Source organism: Macrotis lagotis, chromosome 5 (genome assembly GCF_037893015.1).
Source record: "Macrotis lagotis isolate mMagLag1 chromosome 5, bilby.v1.9.chrom.fasta, whole genome shotgun sequence".
NCBI lineage: Eukaryota > Metazoa > Chordata > Mammalia > Peramelemorphia > Peramelidae > Macrotis > Macrotis lagotis.
Window position 1 is genome coordinate 34,733,949 of NC_133662.1, and position 19,654 is coordinate 34,753,602.

Sequence of the window (19,654 nt, forward strand, 5' to 3'; positions counted from 1 at the left end):
CCAATGGGAAGCTTCTTCCTCTCCTTGGCGTTCCGATACGTCTCCGGTGGCGGGAAACTTACAGTGCCTGGCTACTTTCCCCGCCCTTCCAGAGGAGCCTTAAGTCAAAAGATCGCAACTGGCCAATCAGAGGGCGCGATGAGCGGGGCGCCGGGTGACTTTCAGCTCCGGGGGCGGGGGGACTGCAAAGAAAAACGTGTCGCTGTGCCTTCTGGGAATTGTAGTCCATGTGATAGAAATCTAACAGTCCGGAACATTCAGTGTTTACTGATGGTTTGGACTCATTTCTAACAAATTGTTTCCCTTCTGGAGAAAATAGTAACATTGTCCTCCCGTCCAGTCTCAGCTGAGCCTTATACTCACTTTGCAATGGGGAAAACGACTCCCTTGTTCTGTGCCCGTTTTTAATACTAGTTTGGGATTAGTGTTCTATTATCGAAGGGATCAGATGACATAAAAAGGCGATTAATCTTGTTAAATTAATTATTATTATTATTGATTGTCTATTATTAAATTTTAAATTTTCACTGAGAGTATTTATAACTTGGAAATCGACAAATGCTCCAAACCAGAACTTGATTTACTGTTTTGATTGTCTCGATTTAAGAAAGTGATTGGAGGAAATGTTAGTAACGTCGGTTTGAGGTAAGTGTATAAATGCTTACATTGCACGGATTCTATTAAACATTTACCAAAAGCTCCTGTTGCACTTGAGATTTTATGGATTTGGGCAACTCCCTCCAAAGATCATTCAGCAACATTCCTGTAATTGATACTCTTAGGAGAGGTGCCTTGGCCCCAAGGTGACCTGCCCTTATTTCTTAGCCAGGATGAATGAAAGGTGGAAATTCCTCTTTACATATCACTAGACTTTGGTAAAATAAAATAATCGATGCAAAGCCAATATCTGTTCACATGTATCAAGCAGCTTCTCTCTGTGATGTTCTAGATAGGGTACTGTACTTGGAATAAAGAAGGTCGAGTTCAAATTCTGCCTCTGACTTTCAGGAGCTATGTAGTCTGAGACAAATCCCAAATTCTCTGAGCCTACATTTCCTCGTTTGTAAATTAAAGGATTGAACTATGTGGTCCCCCTTCCAGTTCTAAATAGTGATCACCAGGTGGCGCATTTCGATAGGGTCAGGTAAACCCGATTTCAAATCCACTCCTAGATGCTTAACTATCTGTGTAACCCTGAAATCATTTAACTTCTTTCTGCCTCAGTTTCAGCATCTGAAAAATGAAGTTAAGAATAGCAGATGCAAATATAAAGTAAATCCATATAAATCATCAGTATTTCTGTATAGGAATAATAAAGCCCAAGGACAAGAGACAGAAAGAGAAATTCCATTTAAAGTAATTGTAAACAATATAAAATACTTGGGAATCTACCTCCCAAGACAAACCCAGAAACTGTATAAACTCAATTGCAAAATACTTTTAAGACAAATATAGTCAGATCTAAACAAGTGAAAAAATATCAATTGTTCACGATTAGGCCGAACTAATATAATAAAAATGACAATTCTTCCCAAATTAAATTGCTTATTCAGTGTCATTCCCATCAGATTACCAATAAACTATCTAGATCTAGAGATCCAGGACAACCCAGGGAGACCTGTTTTGGACAATGCCATCAGGATCGAATTAAATAATATTTTTAAGCTCTTTGTAAACCTTTAAAGCTTTACATAGAGGGCAGCTAGGTGGCGCAGTGGATAGAGCACTGGCCCTGGAGTCAGGAGGACCTGAGTTCAAATGTGACCTCAGACACTTAATTACCTAGCTGTGTGGCCTTGGGCAAGCCACTTAACCCCATTGCCTTGCAAAAAAAAAAAAAAAAAAAAAACAACAACCTTAAAGTTCTTCATAAATGCATATTCTTATCTTTTATTTTTAAAAATTTTAAACAAATACAAAATAAGAAAAGAAAAACATTGTCATGTACACAGCAGAATATGAGAGAATTCATTATAAAGCAACAAATTTCCATATCAAGAAACCTATATGATAAATACATTTTATGTCCAAAGTTGTCCATCTTTTTTCTTTGCTTCCTTGTAGATTTTCTTTTGTTCTCTGCTGTGCAATTTTACTTTATTTTCCCCTTCCTCCCTCCCCAAGAAGTACAGATACAATTGAGCACAGATATACACATACAAATATAATACATAAGTACACATGCATAGATATCTATAATCATACACATATATACACAATACATTCATAGGTATGTAAGACTATACTATGCTTATTTCCACTTGTCCTCTGTTAATCTGAAGGTAAATAGCATCTTCTTTCATAGGTTTAGGTTGTTCCATAATTTCTAAGCTCACCAACTCATCATTTCCTACACAGCCTTCTACTATCTAGTTTTTTTAAAAAGTCTAAAACAATATGGATTAATATGACTGACATATAGTATAATTTCCCTATTTTGTCTCTTGAATTAAAAATATTTTAGCTTTAATTTTGTCTGAGATCATAAATACTATCATGATTTTTTACATAATAAATTATATCCTGACCTTCATTTTATTGTTTTTTCAGCATTTTTATAGCATGTCCTGAAAGTAACATATTGTTGAATTCAAATTTCAATCTGCTTCTTCTTCCTATTATTATTATATCTATGATTTCAAAATATTTAACATGAAAATAAATTCTGGAAATCATATAGTTAAAAAAGATTCTCCATCACACAGTTTGTTAATGAGATTATGGACAGTTAAGTTATACAAAAGAAAGAATTGTAAGACAGAAGGCAGGAAGATTCATCTTCCAGAGTTCAAATCTAGCCTCAGACACTTACTAACTGTGTGGCCTTGGGCAAATCATATAACCATTTGCTTCAATTTCTTAGCTGTAAAGTGAATTGGAGAAGGAAATGGCAAACCATTTCAATATCTCTGCCAAGTAAATTACAAACAGGGTCATGAAAAGTCAGACACTGTGTGTAAACACAAGAACATTTGGACATGTTACTCCACCAAACTATACTTAAAGGATGTTCAGTTTGTGTCCAAAAGTTTCACCTGCACTCAAACAATCAGCACTTATTTGTCTCAAGAAAGAAGTCTTTGCTAGCCCCCCCCCACCAACCTTTCAACCAATCATGTTCCCTGAATCTCAACTCTGTAACCAGTTATGTCACCCTAAATCCCATGATGTCATCTTCCCTGATCTGTTCTGTACTCTATATAACAATTGACCTCTTGCTTGGAGTCTTTGGCATTAATAGAGGTAATCCATTGACCCATTTATTGACAGGTAACATATCCCTTGCTAATAAATGTATCTTGCCCTTTCATTTACCCTTTCATTAAAATTTAACTCAATAAAGTTATACAGTAATAAATATCTTTGTCCTTCAAAGTTCAAACATGAAGTATACCAGAGTTAAATCCTTGCTATGCTCCTGACCACCTTGTTCCTTCCTCACTAATTTATTCTAAGTAGAGTTTCTTCATCTTGATGGTGTTAATAGTTTTGTAACCTGTGGATCAAAGGCTATTTGCATAAAACTCTACTAAATGATCTCTGTGCAGCAAGTTATACCTATTTAACTTATAGGACTGCTATAAGGATCGATCCTATGAGCTAATTTCTAAGAAATAGGTAAAAACCTGGCTGTATGAATGCATATTTAAGGTTTTATTGATTAACTATAATACTACAGTTTAAAAACTTAAAATTTGACCAGAATCAGATTTCTACATTTGCAGACAAATTCAGGAAGAGAAATCCTATTTATAATTTTATACAAGGAAAGACTCTCAATGAATGAATGAATTAATGAATATTATCAAGTCATTACTATACTGAGCCAAGATCAAGACTAAGCACTAGGAATACAAATATATATAAAAGAGAATTAGCTTCTGATCTCAAGCACTTTATATTCTAATAGACTAGATATTCTTTTTTAATATTACTTTATTTTTTCCAATTATATACAAACATTCATCTTTTTGTAAGCTTTTGAGGTTCCACATTTTTCTCCCCCTTCCCTATGAGAGTACTCTTATATAGAATATATATATATATATATATATGTATATTTAAATGTTAAACATTTCCACTTTAGTCATGTTTGAAAGAAGAATCAGAACTAAGGGGAAAATATAACTAAGAAAGAAAAGTTTTGAAACAAACTTGAAAAAATAGTATGCTTTGGTTTGCATTCAGATTTCATCATTTTTTCCTCTGGATATGGATGGTATTTTCCATCACCAGTCTTCTAGAATTGTCCTTGATCATTGCTGAGAGGAGCTAAGTCCATCATAGCCAATCATTACACAATGTTGCTGTTAATGTGTACAGTGTTCTGGTTCTGCTCACTTCACTCATAATCAGTTCATGTAAATCTTTCCAGGCTTTTCTGAAGTCCACCCACAGAGCAGGTATTCTTAGGGATTTGAGAATTTTGTTGAGAAAAATTATACCTTTTCTTCACTATAATTGGTTCCCTATGTATGCTCATGTATTTTAAAATATTAAAAACATTCTGAGAAGAGGTCAATAACTTCAGCAGTCTGCCCAAAAAAAGGTCAAGAACTCCTGTGGTAGGGGGAAGTAGCACACATAGAAGAACAGTGACCAAGGAACATTTTGGTCAGGAAAGTGGACTTAGGGATAGTGAGTTGATCTATAGAGCAATTAACTGGTCCATTCTTTGTAGAAGCAATACTACTGCTACTATTTCTACCATTATTAGCATTTATAGATCACTTTAAGATTTGCCACATGTTTTAGAAATATTACCTTTTCTTCACAACAACCCTAGATTCTATTATTAATCCCATTTTACATATAAGGAAACTGATGCTGGCAGAAATGGATTTTATTTACTATTGATTTGATGTATGCAGGGGGACAAAAAGGGAGAAAGAAAGCAGTAAAATGTATTGTTGTGTCCCACTTTCCTTTTTATTCATATTTATGATTTCTTATCACTAGGCTTTCTTTTAAGACCAACCCAATTTCAGGTTCACAATATTGAGCTGGAAGAAGATCTTGGATACCATGAAAATTGGTGCTAAGGTAATACTTTGTTTTTCAGGATTTCCAGGGAAGGAGAAAATATGGGATTTGAGACTAGACCTGTCTAATTTCCCACATGAGGAAAATATCTCTTGGTTACTTTCTCTAAAATTTAAGAGAGAGTTGCCTAGTATAAGGAATATAGTATAGAGATAAGGACTAGACTTATCTGTTTTGCCTAGCATCCTATTTTTATTTTCTTAGTGTTCTTAGCATTTTGTCCTATGCAGTTTTAATTTAAGATTTCTTGAAATATAGTTATGAAAAAAGGCAGACTTAAGAAAAAAATCATATTTCAAATGGAATTGAACCTGGAGTTAAATTCAGCCTCAAACATTGCTATATGATCTTGGGCAAGTCACTTAACACATTTGCCTTGGTTTCCTCACTTATAAAATGGGAATAACAGCATCTAGCTCCCATGTTTATTGTGAGGATCAAAAGAGATAACAAATGTAAGGTGTTTAGCACAATAATTATAATACATATATATAGTAAGAATTATATTAATGTTTTTTGTTATTATTATTACTATTACCAGTTGGGTGACCTTGGGCAAGTCACTTAACCTCTGATTGCCTCAGTTTCCTCAACTATAAAATTATTATTAGCTGTCCCAAAGGAAAGGAGGCTGCTGAAGCAGGTCATGGGTTCCCCTTTTGGAAGTCTTCAAGCAAAAACTGGTTGATCACTTGTTGGGAATTTTACAGCAAGAGTTCTAATTTGGGTGTGAGTTGATCTAGATGGTTTTGGGGCTCTCTTCCAACCCTGAGATTCTGTAATGCTGTATCTTCATTTACTGTACTCCATGGTTGCCTATTGTTAGCTGCTTAAATTGTTATGAAGATTTTCCTGATATCAAGCCTAAATTTGTTGCTTTGCAATTTCCACCCATTCATTGCTCCTGGTTCTATCTTCTAGGGACAAGCAGAACAAGTCTAATTAATCCCCCTCTCAAAGAGACCACTAAGTGGCACAGTGGATAGAGATCCTAGCCTGGAGTCAGGAAAACCTGAGTTCAAATACGGCTTCAGATGCTTAACTGTGGGCAAGTCACTTAACATGTTTGCCTCAGTTTCCTCACCTGAAAAATGGTGATAAAAATAATAATATTCACCTCTCAGAGTATTGTGAGAATCAAATAAATTATAATTATAATAGCAATTAATATTATTTCAAATGACAACCCTTCAGTACTTGAACACAGCAATCATGGGTATTCGAAGTCTCTTCTCCAGGTTAAATGTCCCCAATTTCTTCAGTCAGTCCACAGATGGCAAGATCTTAAGTTCCTTCACCTTCTTCTGGACAATTCCTGGATTAACAATTTCCTTCCAAAAATAATGCATACAGAACAGAAGACAATCCAAAATGATCTTGATATAATCACCTTCCTAATTTTGGACACTGTCTTTTTTAATGTGGTGGAAGACCCCATCAACTTTTTTGGTGACCATATCCCATTGGTGATTCATATTGAGTTCATATGTCTAGAATGTACTACTCTCCACCTGTACCCACCCTCCCCCACAATCCCTTGGCTATAAGCCTCTCCTGATTCCCTAGCTGATACTTCAGCTGATCTCATCCCCCACCACCTTATCCCACTACAAAAACTCCTAATGGACAGGCTCAGTCCCTTGTGTTCGGTGTCTGCATTTATGAGCTTTTTATTACTTAACTTCTCATGGATCACTCTATAACTTCTAAGAAATGGTCACATGGGGGCCCAATTTTCAAACTTTGACTAGGATGTACAAATATCTTATCAAGGCTCAGTTCTGAAACATGATAAATCAAGTTTTTGAAACCTTAAAGATACTTCATTTCTAGACTATTTTAAAAACTAACTGCTTTAATATTTCATGGAGAGATTGGAATTTAAAAAATGTACAATTACAGATAGTTCATAATTGTATCCACAGGGCCTAGTCCATATTGTCTAGTCATTTTTTCAGTCATGATCAATTCTTCATGACCCCATTTGAGGTTTTCTTCGCAAAGATACAGAATGGTTTGCCTTTTCCTTCTCCAGCTCATTTTACAGATGAGGAAATTGAGGCAAATAGGGTTGAGTGACTGTCACCCAGATAGTATCTGAGGCCAGATTTGAACTCAGGAAAAATTAGTCTTCCAGACTCCAGGCCTAGTACTCAAATCCTACAGTAGGTGTTTAATAAATATTTATTGAATGATGGATCTTTTCTCAAAAAACTTCCATGAAGCTATGCCTCCTCTGTAGTTTTAAAGTTGATTTATTAAAAATCTAAGGGTGTAAGACTCAATATCCAGAGAATATGAGCCCTAGCAAAACTTTCTCCCTTGTTGACTACCTGGTCAACTCCATAACAGTCCCTATAGGGTTGTGAAGGTCCCTTTCCTATCCCATTAGGAGGACTTGCCCTATATCACCAAAAGTACCATGGAGATAGGTTGTCTATCAGGTCACATAATAGCTCCAGGCTGCTGCTCTCTTCCACTTCAATCATAAGATCTTCCTGAACCCATCTTCTGCTAATGACAAATCTTTGAGTGATTCAGGCTCAAGATTAAAGCAAAATGAGACAAAAGTCCATCATAAAAAGTTCTACAAAGGAACTTTATTCAACTGGAGAATGGAAAGGATAGGCAGCAGTGTTGATTTATGGTTGATATGGTGTTGGTTCATTTGGACATAGCTTTCCTTGCTTTCATATTTGTCATTGATGACAGACCTGGTCAAGAAGACTTTAAGGTGGGGGGCAGCTAGGGGGTACAATGGATAGAGAGAGCACTGGCCCTGGAGTCAGGAGGACCCTGAGTTCAAATCCAACCTTAGACACATAATAATTACCTAGCCATGTGACCTTGGGCAAGTCATTTAACCCCACTGATCTACAACCTCTCCCCCCACCCAAAAAAAGAAGAGTTCAAGTTTGTAATAAGTTTCTCAATGCTAAGGAGCCTTGACTTTTCCTAACTTGGTCTTTTATGTCTTAGAGACCATGAAGCAAATGTCAACTACCTGTGTCTAAATCCTCTGGATCATTTAAGTCACAAGATTGGTATAAGGGTTTTTTTCAGGGAAAAACAACCTATATGGGAGGGACCTGTATTCTTAGATCATAAGTGATGGATTTCTAATTGTGCAGGCTCTGTCTACAAGAATGAAGGTAATAAATAAACACATTAAGATGTCTATTGTATGCTAAGTGGTTAGATAATATATAGAGTGCTAGACCTGGAATCAGAAAGACTCATCTTACTGAGTTCAAGTCTGGTCTCAGATACCTACTAGTTATGTAACCCTGGACAAGTCACTTAACCATGCTTGCCTCAGTTTTCTCATCTGTAAAATGAGTTGAAGAAGGAATTGGCAAATTACTCCCAGTCTCTTTGCCAAGAAAACCCTACAAGGGGTCACAAAGACACAACTGAAACAGCTTAATAACAACAAATATGTCCAACACTGAACTAAGCATTTTTACAAATATTGTCTCATTTTATCCTTATAATCATCTTTCCCAGTAGGTATTTTTATAATTCCTTTTTTTAGGTGGTAAATGGATAGAACCTGGACTTGGAAAGACTTGAGTTCAAATCTGATCTCAGATATTTAGTAGCTGTGAGAACCTGAGCAAGTTACTTAACCTCTATTTGTCTCAGTTTCCTCATTCTGTAAAATGGAGATAATAGCACCTACCTCCCAGGGTCATTGCAAGCATCAAATGATATAATAATAGTAAAGTACTTAGCATAGAGTCTGGAATATGGTAAAAACTATATAAACGTTAGCTCTTATAGTTGAGGAAACTGAGGCAGAGATTGACTTGCCCAAGGTCATGCCATTAGTAAGGCTGGTTCTGAACTTAAATATTCTAGATTCCAAGCCCAGGGTTCTATCCACAGTACCATCTAGTTGCCTCTGACCAACTAGGAGCCACTGGTCATTCGTGTCCTTTAGCAAAAGCAAATGTGTTCTTACCCGAAGAGTCAAGCAGACCAAGCAAACCTACTTGTGTTCATGAGTTTCTCTACTCCAGTATATATGAAAGTTCCCATCCTTGTTAACATAGTTAATTGAAGGATAAACTCTTGATATCTTGCTCAAATTTGTGTCCAGGGCTATATAGCATAGTTAAAGAAAGTTCATTTTATTAATTAGCTTAAAAAAAAACAAATGCAAACCAGAAGGGGAAAAAAAAGCATGAATTTGTATTGTTTCATTTAGTGCAGCATTTGAGAGTTTTTTGGATGATCAAGATAGAATATTAATGTTAATTGAGCCCTAATCCCAAATGTAGCTCTGTGCTTTCTGTCTCAGAGGTCTGAATCTAAGTCTATAGTACTGACAGTTAAAATTGGTTATGCCAAGAGGCAACCTGGGAAAAGCAGATTGGGGGGTGGGGCACTTCACTATTGTCTTCACTGTCCACTAATCATTTGACAAGAGTCTCAGAACTCTTAATTTTTCCTGTTTATGATCTACAATGTCTTCCAACCTAACTTTTCACATTTCATACTATTGTTATTTAACCTTGTATTGTATTGCTTGTTGATTTGAATCCAGGGATTCATAGATAGACAAGAACACAAAGTTTTATACTTTGGGGAACAATAGGCTAGTAATATTTGAATATATTGTTCATTTTGACCTTTTAATCCCCAGAATTTTTCCACCCCCAGCCCTTGGTAACCACCCCACCTGATCCATTACTTTAGGCAGACCCCAAACATGCCTTATCTCACTTACTATTCCCCACTACTGACCACCATGAGCAACCATTCCCTTATGCCCTCTTTTCCAAAGCTTCCTCCAGTTTTTGGAACCAAATTAACTCTACTATTGCTCTGGGGAAGGATTTTCAACCTATTCTGCTAAGGTCCTTTTCAACATTCTTTTAAATTTCAAGATCACAATGCCCATTGCTAGCTATGTCTCAAATATGTATATGTGTAGAAATATAGATAGCTAGAGAGAGAGAGAGAGAGAGAGAGAAATGGATATGTGTATGGATATGTTTATATATATATATATATATGTACATATATGTATATGTTTATATGGTCTCCTCCTATTAGAAAATAAACTCCTTGAGCACAAAGATGGCCTTTGCTTTTGTATTTATAGCTCCAACACAACATCTAGTAAGGGGCAGTTAGGTGGGCATGAACAGAGTGCCAGACCTGGAGTCAGGAAGACCTGAATTCAAATTTGGCCTCAGATACTTAATAGCTATATGATCCTTGGCAAGTCACTTTACCTTGTTTGCCTCAGTTTCCTCATCTATAAAATGAACTAGAGAAGGAATGGCAAACTGCTCCAAGTATTGTCACAAAAAAAAAAAAAATCCAAGATAGTCAGAAAGAATAAGACACAATGAAAAATGAGTAAACAACAATAAATAGCCTCTATTTACACCATAAAAGACCATAGGACTCAGTCTGGAGGGCTAAACATTGAAAGATTATCTCTTTTCCAAAGAATTTAATTGCTTTTTTATGTGACACTAAAACAATAAACAAAATGTCTTTGATCTGACACTGACTTCCAGTGGAACATTTTCTTGGCTTTTGTCTATCCAGTGTCTTTCTGGCTGATACTAGAAACAATCAAATAGAGAAGGGGCATTTACAAATAGTCACTTATTGTTATTTTCTGCCAATCTCCAAAGTCACCTTGTTTACTTAAAATGAAAGAGACTTCCAGAAGATCAAAGAACAACTGGGTCTCTAGGTGATGAGTGAAATAGCCCTCATTTCAAATGCTGCACTGTAATATTATAAAGTGATAAATTCTTAAGGAATTTTTAGCAGAATATATATGTAAATATATATAAATATACATACATAAATATAGCACTTTATTCTTCCAAAAAACTATTATATACTTTATGTTAATAGCAACTTTCATTTGTATTCTTTTAGAATTATAAAGCAATCATAAATAAATTATCTTACAATATAATTTCAATATGTCCCCACTTTAAAGATTAGGAAACTAGATTCGGTGATTTGTTCATAGTCATATGGCTAGTGTCACATTCAGAATTTGAACCCAACTCTTTTCACCACATGATTTCTACCATGCAATACTGTGGTATTGTTAGGAGTGGTGGTGGCTGTGAAAGTAAATATAATGTGGTTTTGGATAAAACATTTAACCTCCTTATACTTTGGTTTTATAATCTGTGGTAGGTGTGCAGCATGATTTTGGATTTACTGTTCCAACACACATGCAAACTAGCAGGTTCCCAGAACTCAAGTCCCCAGAACTAGGTCAGCTGCATCTCCCTCTCAAAGACTCAATGGTAAACCTGAGGAATTGAGAGTGTCTCTCTAATACTATTAACTTCAGCCTGCATTCTGGTTTGTTCTCCCCAATATCGACATCCAAATACATCCAGTTATATCATTGATACCCTCCAGTGATTACCACTCCAATATCATTTACTCAATTAAGATCAATTAGCTTTCACGAAGGTATATTTACTGAGAAAACTTATAAAGGACAGAAGTACAAACCAATCTTTTGAATTCGCCTTTTTAGCAGGGAGGAGAAAAAGACACTTTTTTTTTTATAGCTCTTCAGTCCCTGGAGAAAGTGAGTCCAAAATTAAAGTGGTTGCTACAAAGCATTAACCCACCAAACTCATTTGCAAGTGTAATAGCATAGCCAGGGGATGAGCTGATGTCATGCCCATAAACATAGACAATGGATGAGCTGATGTCACTACTTCTTGGTGCCTTCAACCCACTGCTCTGCTGGGTCAAACTACCCTGGACCTTGCTTCTCATTGGGCAATAAATACACTCGGCAAAATCTGACACAGATTTCCATCCCTGGACCTTTGACAACTCAACTCTTCTAAATTTTTGAAGCTCACAAGGTCACAGCCTGGTCCATTCCATACTCCTTTACTTAAGGGAAGAAAGAATTAGAGACAATACAACAGTAGGTTCATGTCCTCATACCTTCAGGTTAAATTGAGTGGGCAAAATACTGCTAGTTAGCTCTCTCCATATCCAGAGGCTTAAAAAAGTCTTGTTTTCTTTCTTTTTTTTTAAGTTTTTTTTTTTTTTTTTTTTGCAAGGCAATGGGGTTAAGTGGCTTGCCCAAGGCCACACAGCTAGGTAATTATTAAGTGTCTGAGGTCAGATTTGAACTCAGGTACTCCTGACTCCAGGGCCAATGCTCTATCCACTGTGCAACCTACCCGCCCCCCAACTTGTTTTCTTATTTTAATGTGTAACAAGGCAAGAGGAAGGTGGGGGGTAGGGAAATGGAGGAGAGGGGAAAAGGGTGGAAAAGAAAAGAAAAGGAAGGGAAGAAAGAAAGAGACAGAGGGAAGGAAGATAAGAAGAAGAAGGAGAAGAAGGAGAAGAAGAAGAAGGAAAAGGAGAAGGAGAAGGAGAAGGAGAAGTAAAGAAGTAAAGGGGAAAGGGAGAGAAAAGGCGACAGGGAGAAGGTTGGGGGAAAGGAGAAGAAAAGGGAAAGAGCAGGAGAGAGAAAGAGGGAGAGGAAATAAGGAAAGGGAGGTAGGGAAAGATAGGAAGAGAGGGAAGGTGGGGCAGCTAAGTGGCACAGTGGATAGAGCACCAGCCCTGGAGTCAGGAGTACCTGAGTTCAAATGTGGTCTCAGACACTTAATTACCTAGCTGTGTGACCTTAGGCAAGTCACTTAACCCCATTGCCTTAGAAAAAAGCAAAAAGGAGAGAGAGAGAGAGAGAGAGAGAGAGAGAAGAGAGGGGAGGAGAAAAAGAAAAGGAAAGGAAGGAAAGGGAGGCAGAAGGAAAAAGGGAATGAAAGAGAACAAGAGAGGGAGGAGAGAAAGAAAAGAGAGGAAGATAAGAGGGAGAGGAAGGGGAGAGAGAGAGAGAAGAAAGGGGGGAAGACAAGAGGGAAAGGGAAAGAGGGAAAGGAAGGAAAAGAGGAAGAGGAGAAAACAGGAAAGGAAGAGGGTAACAAAGGGAGAAAAAAAAACCTCTTTCCTCAACTGGTAATTATCATAATTAGCAGTCAATGTGCATGTGCTCTGAAGTAAAGAACTAGGTCCCTTCATCTGAGTCATTTCACAACAGGCACTTCCAGAAACACAGCCCCAAACCTCTCCCCAGGGTTTAACAAGAAGCAGAGCACCACTGTCTATGCTTTGAGGATGGGCTTCCCATTGTCTAGCCCCATTACACATGGCTTGTAATGGCTATGTTCTCTCTCTCACAGATCCAAAGTATTGTGATAACTGAGCTCTGTTAGTTGACCTCTGCTCTGTCTGTCTCACTCTCTCACATGTTTCCTAAAGGGAAACAATTCTTTTCCACTTGGATTTCATATCTCCAGTACCTAGCCCACTGCTATGCACATAATCCCATGAATCTACTAAAACAAACTATGACCCCTGCCCACTCATCCTGTATGACAGTGGTCCACCCAAAGTTCGAAGAGCCTTCTCATATTCTTTTAACATGAAGAGGATACCAATGAGACAAGTAAGAAGTCCATGAACTATTCCTCACTCTTTCTATGTGACTGATCCATCTTTATCAATCAGATATGCTTTAATGATATCCTTTAAAACATTTTTTTGACTAATTCCTAATTTGAGGAAGCTAGATGGTGTAATGGATAGATTGCGAGATGAGGCGTCAAGAGGACCTGAGTTGGAAGCCTGCTTCAGACACTTACTAGCTTTGTGACCTTCAATAAGTCACTTAGCTTCCATTTGCCTCAGTTTTCTCAGCTGTACAATGGGGAAAAACAATACTACCCACCTTCCAGGGATAGAGTTGTTGAGAGGATCATATGTGATAACAAATATAAAATGCTTTGAAAACATTAAATTGATTTATAAATGTTAAGTTCATTTTTTAAAATATGTTGTAGACTAGTCTGTTTTACCATGTGCCTCTCTCTTGCCTTTTGGGTACTCCTTAAACGCAATTCTTCAGAGACTCACATTCATAAAATATCACCTGAAGAAAATTAGTGTTAAAAAGATAATTCCTTGCTTCAGGGAAAATATTAGGGATATTAAAAAAAAACTACATCATTCCCCAAAAGCAATCCAATACAATTTCTTCCTCCTTTTCTGGGACCAGCTCATTGTCATGTAAAATAATGAACAAATTCTATAACATGTTCCTCCAGTAATATATCATCAATTGGACAATAGGCATTTCTCATCCATTAGTTTTTCTACATGGAGAGTTAGACCAAATACTTTTCATAGACTTAAAAATGCAATGGACCCTAGAGGTCATTTAGTCCAACACATAAAACTCAGGTTCTTCTATTCCTAATTCATCACCCTTTTCACTGTATCACACATGATTGTGGCTCTGATTTAGGAAATTCTGCAATATTTTAGGTCTTGATGTTATTAGCACAAATAGCATCACCCTCATCATCTTTAGTGATTTCTTGTTTAACTCAGACCCAAAGTTTTACCTTCTTCATGACAGTTGGGAATAGTTTTGTTGAACATTCGTTTCCCCTGTTCTGTATCTCACTTGTTTTAAATTAAAGGGTCATCTGCTATTTTATCTTGAAAGGAATAATCATATAATTTTGACACATGAAGGGAGAAGCCTTATTGGAGTAGTTTGCTCTACTAAACCAATTTTTTTTTAAAATCAGACAAAAAAGCAATACCTTGGATTCTCAACATCTTTCAATCAATCATAAAAGAAGTGGTCTACTATGGAATATCACTTGCATAAACTTTTATAAGGTTCCTTTCTACTACCTCCATTAAGAATGTTTAGTATGCTTCAGTAGATTTTCATAAAAATTTTATAAAGATAGCAAAATCAGCCATAGGTCAGTAATTAATAGTCTTTCAGTTATTTTTTTCTAAATACATTGTTTGAGTTTTTTTCTCCATATCTTTAGTGGTTTTCCCTTTCACATACCTTGAGAATCAATCACTCAACATCATCAAAATTGGGGGTCATCTACAGCATGTGTGTGTGTATATGCATATATATAATTTACATATACTTTATCAAATCCATTTACTTTTTCCATCTTGGCATTTTTCAAAGCTATTTCTTCTTCCTCAAGACTATTAATATTAATTACTATGTTAGAACCTAAATATAGTGTCTCCACTCACTTTGCTATGATAACATTTATAAATTTTTTACATCTTTTAATATGCTTATTGTAATCCTCCACTGGAACAATCTTCCAGGATGACCTTATATCTCACTCCAAGTTTTACCAAACTGTTTCTTTTGCCCCTTCCTGACTCTGGGGCTCTGAAATCTCATCACAGGCCTCATATTTTTTAACTCTTATTCTCTCTTGGTTTATATACAGGGCTCTCAACTTCACTTGTGGGATACTGGTATGGGTCTCATGATATGATACTGGGACCAGCCTTGTGATATTTGTTTGACAGATGCAACACTGGTCCATTTAGAGATTCTTGTGGCCTGATGGTATTTTGAAAAAGACCCTCTTAGAGTACCACAATGATCCTAGAATAGCCTTCTATTTGTTCTGTGACAGCCCTAGCAGAGAAACAGAGTTAGAAGAGGGTGAGAGGAGTCAGAAATGTATGTGGTAATTCTCCCCACCTAATTGTCATATTCTTCTGACCCTTCTTCACATGCATAAGTCCTTGATCCCAGAAACAGTCTCTCACATCCCAACCTTATATTCCTACAGGCCGGCCCTGCTCTTTCCATCATAAGAAGCATCTGTTTAGCAAAGAGAAACAAACTGGAGCTTAAAGCTGTGGGTGGTACTTGCTTAGCTCAGAAACCAGTCTGGCCCCATAAGCTATGACTGCAAACTGTACTGTGGGAACTGGTCTGTTCAGTTGCAGCAGAAGAGGTTTTTCCAACAAAGACGTTTGTTTGACTTGGAATGTAAATAGTACAAATGGTTTTCTGGAGTAGTTTCCTCCCCTCCCACCTCTCCCCCATTTCCCTCCTGCTTTCAGTAGCCTTCCATATAGACTAGCCAGTTGTGCTGGATCTACTAACCTGCAGCTGTTAAGCTGTGAAGGAGTCGTATTTAACTGGAAGTAAATTAGCAGACAATCTGCACCTTCTATATTTGCAAGGTCCTGGAGCCATTTTCCCGCTCAATCTAGAGAGGGAAGTCACATTGGGAGGGTTGAGCCTTCTCCTCTGGCTGAGCCTCTGATGGAGGCAGGACATTGCAGATAAGATGCTTGTAGTCTAGCAAATCAGAAGTCATCTCTCTCAACCCTAGAGGGTGGTTGGCTGAAGCCAGCCACTATAGGGCTCTACCAGAATCCAGCCTGGCCTTGGATTCACTTAGAGACTCAGAGGAAAGAAGCAGAAAACTAGGACATCATCAGACTCTTCTTCTATCTGGCAATCGCCACACCATCCCTTGCTCTGTTCTTTGAGGACCATCCTTTTAGAGCCACCAGAGGCTACAGAAGGAGAAACAGTAGTAACAGTTTTTCCCAGAACATCCTTCATCCTCTAGTTCTGCAGCAGACACCCAAGTCTTCCATTCCACCCTTTTGTTGGGAAAAGGCCTCCTGCTCCCTCCCCAGTCCAACAGCATCCACACAACTCCCCTTAGGTAAGCACAAAGTGGCCATAAGAGGGGGAATAGTACCTCAAATCATCATTTTGCCATCTTCCTCAAGCCCACTCGGATTATGTGTCAAGAGGGGACTGCTCTGCTTCAACCTTGCCACCAATGGCCTCAGCCCCCATGTCACCAGAAAAGAGTCAGATGGGCCCTCTAAGACTTTACAGCAGGATCCAGTTGGGGTCTTTTGGGCCCCAGCAGAGATCCAGCACCTCCTGCCACCCTGGAGGAGCCAGTCATTCAGTGGCACCTGAAGACAGTCCATTGTAACACTGTTGTGTGTGAGGATGTGGCCTGGTGCCTCCAGGAACAAAGCTGTGCTTGACATGCCCACCTATGCTGCACCAAATTCAAGGCTCTCAAGGTGACTTACAAGAAGGCTTATGTGGCACTGTTGCACTCTGGCATGACCCCTCAAGGAGGCCCCTTTTATGAAGATGTGGATCAGGTGCTACAAACCCAGGTCACCATTTCTGGTTCTAAGCACCCCTTAGAGCAGGTGTGACCTAAATTATTCCCAATGGCAAGATGGTATTGAGGAGAATAGAGGTGACCAGGAGGAAGCCATGGAGGGGTGTTCATCCCAGTCCTACAAGCAACAACAGCTGCCAGAGGCAACATATCTGTTTAAGGTGGAGGTAGAAGAGCTACCAGTGACTTAAACCCGGATAGCCAAGATAGAACTGAGGGAGAAAAGGACCCTAGTGAGACCAGTCACCAGCCTTGGACAGGTAAGTGTTCAGGTGAATGGTAGCCACTGAGGGTGATGGGGGGGGGGCGGATAAAAGAGGTTGGAAGTCTCCCATAGAAGGTGGCACTTAGATGGGTTGAATTATTAAAAAGTTCTACCTTTTACTCCCTATATAGACAAGTAGACAAGTCCCTTTGCCTCTTAAGACCTCAAAGTCTTCATCTGTGAAATGAAGAAGTTAGGCAAAATCACCACCATTCTATAATGCTGAGATATAGCTTTAGAGTTTTGGTGTTGATTTTTTTAAGTAAATATGACAAAAGGATTAGAATCACAGAATCCTCTCGTTTTAAGCAGCTTGATGGTGCAGTGGATAGAACAGAAGATCTTAGAGTTAGAAAAACCTGAATTCAAATCTAGCCTCAGACACTTACTAGCTATATAACCCTGAGCAAGTTGCTTAATCTGTGTTTGCCTCAATTTCATCAACTGTAAAATGGAGATAATAAAAATGAGATCATAACTGTATTTAGTATAGCAGCTGACACATAGTAGGCTCTTTATAAATACTCATGTACTCATCCTCTTTCCTTCGTGTCATGATGTCTCTTTACTGTGATCATGATAGCTAGCTATAAGGGGAAAAAAAGGAAGAAAGTCAGCAAGTATTTATTAGTCCCTGTCCTAAGCACCTTACAAATATTATCTCATTTGATGCACACAACAACTCTGGGAGGTAGCTACTGTTATTATCTCCATTTTTACAGTCGAGAACTGAGAAAGAGGTTTAGTGACTTCTCCATCCAAGGCTGAATTTGAATTCAGGTCTTCCTGACTTAATGTCTTCTTTAGACATTGTGTCATCTAATTGCCTCCAATCATAATTGAATATTTTCTAAAAAGATGGCATCAGAGATGAGAGGGGAATGAATAGGAAGCAGAGAGGTTGGAACTTTTTTCTTTCTTTCTTTTCTTTTTTCTTCCTTCCTTTTCTTTTTTTCTTTCTTCCTTCCTCTTTCTCTCTCTCTCTCTCTCTCTCTCTCTCTCTCTCTCTCTCTCTCTCTCTCTCTCTCTCTCTCTCTCTCTCCCCCCCCTCTCTCTCTCTGCTGTGCTAAGTCACCAGTCTCATTTTCTCCTTCAGAGCCATCTGGTTTCAGTGGTCAGCTATAAATCAGGATGACTGGAGATGGATGAGAAGTAGTCAGAGTTAAGTGACTTGCCCAAGGTCACATAGCTAGTGAGTACCAAGAGTCTGAGTCTGGATTTGAACTTCCATCCATCTGACTCCAAGGCCAGTGCACTATCCACTATGCCATCCAGCTTCCCCTTGAGTCAGGTGGTACTATCACAAAAAGGTACCACATTGGGTATGTCTTTCTGATCTCCCCACCCCCACCCCACTCCATCCCACAAAGCTGGATAACATTCTTAAAACAACCTACACTTAACAACAAGCAATAGTTATAGAATTTACTTGCCCTATCCCTCTCTGGGAGTCACATGCCCAATCTGTAAAATGAGAGTTATACCAGAGAATCTCTAAGGTCTATCAGATGTGAGGCTCTAGATTATGGTAAATCTTGACTACTAAACTTTTACCTAAGGGTCCTAAAAGTGATACCTTGTTCTTTTTTGTGGTGGTTCAGTAGTTTAACTCTACATGAGCCTATTGGGGTCCTTCACTGTAGTATGAGTATCCCTAAAGATGCCACTAGTTTCACAACTAAAATTCACCAGCTCATTCTCATTCCCCAGCTTTGCTTCCATCCTTGATTCCCAAGAAATGGAAACTGAGAGAAGAGAAGTAGCTACCTAGAAATCAAAGGAGAAAGTTAAAAGTACTAGTTTTTACATTGTGGCCAATATTAATTTTATCCACTTAAAAATTTCATCCACCTCTTTTTTCAATTCCTTTTGAGATCTAAAGTCATAAATCTGTCTCTCTCTGTTTATCTGTCTCTGTTTCCTTTTTCCCCATCCTCCTTCCTCCCTACCCTTTCTCTGTTCTCTCTTTACTCACACTTCTCTCTGTTCTCTTTCTCTCCCTCTCCTTTTTCTCTGTCTCTCTGTCTCTTCATCTTTCATGAACACATCATCATCATCATCATCATCATCATTATCATCATCCCTTACCCCAACAATCCCTATGTCCATTATAGAAAGGGAAGCTATCTTGGAACTGTAGGTATCAGTGGGAGATGAAGACAGAAAGGAAATTGCTCAACTGGAAAATACAAAGAGATTTCTCATAAAGTTGGACATTGAATCCTCTATATACTGTTTTCCTCTTATATCAAACCTTATCAGTGGGTTAAGACCAATTTTATTTCACTGGCTATGAAGACCACTTATCTTTCATCAA

At 38.0% G+C, this 19,654-nt stretch overlaps 1 pseudogene; it reads left to right on the plus strand.

Moving 5' to 3' along the window:
- The first annotated feature begins 3 nt into the window (after positions 1 to 3).
- On the plus strand, positions 4 to 18,904 carry LOC141489239 (uncharacterized; annotated as a pseudogene).
- The last annotated feature ends 750 nt before the right edge of the window (positions 18,905 to 19,654 follow it).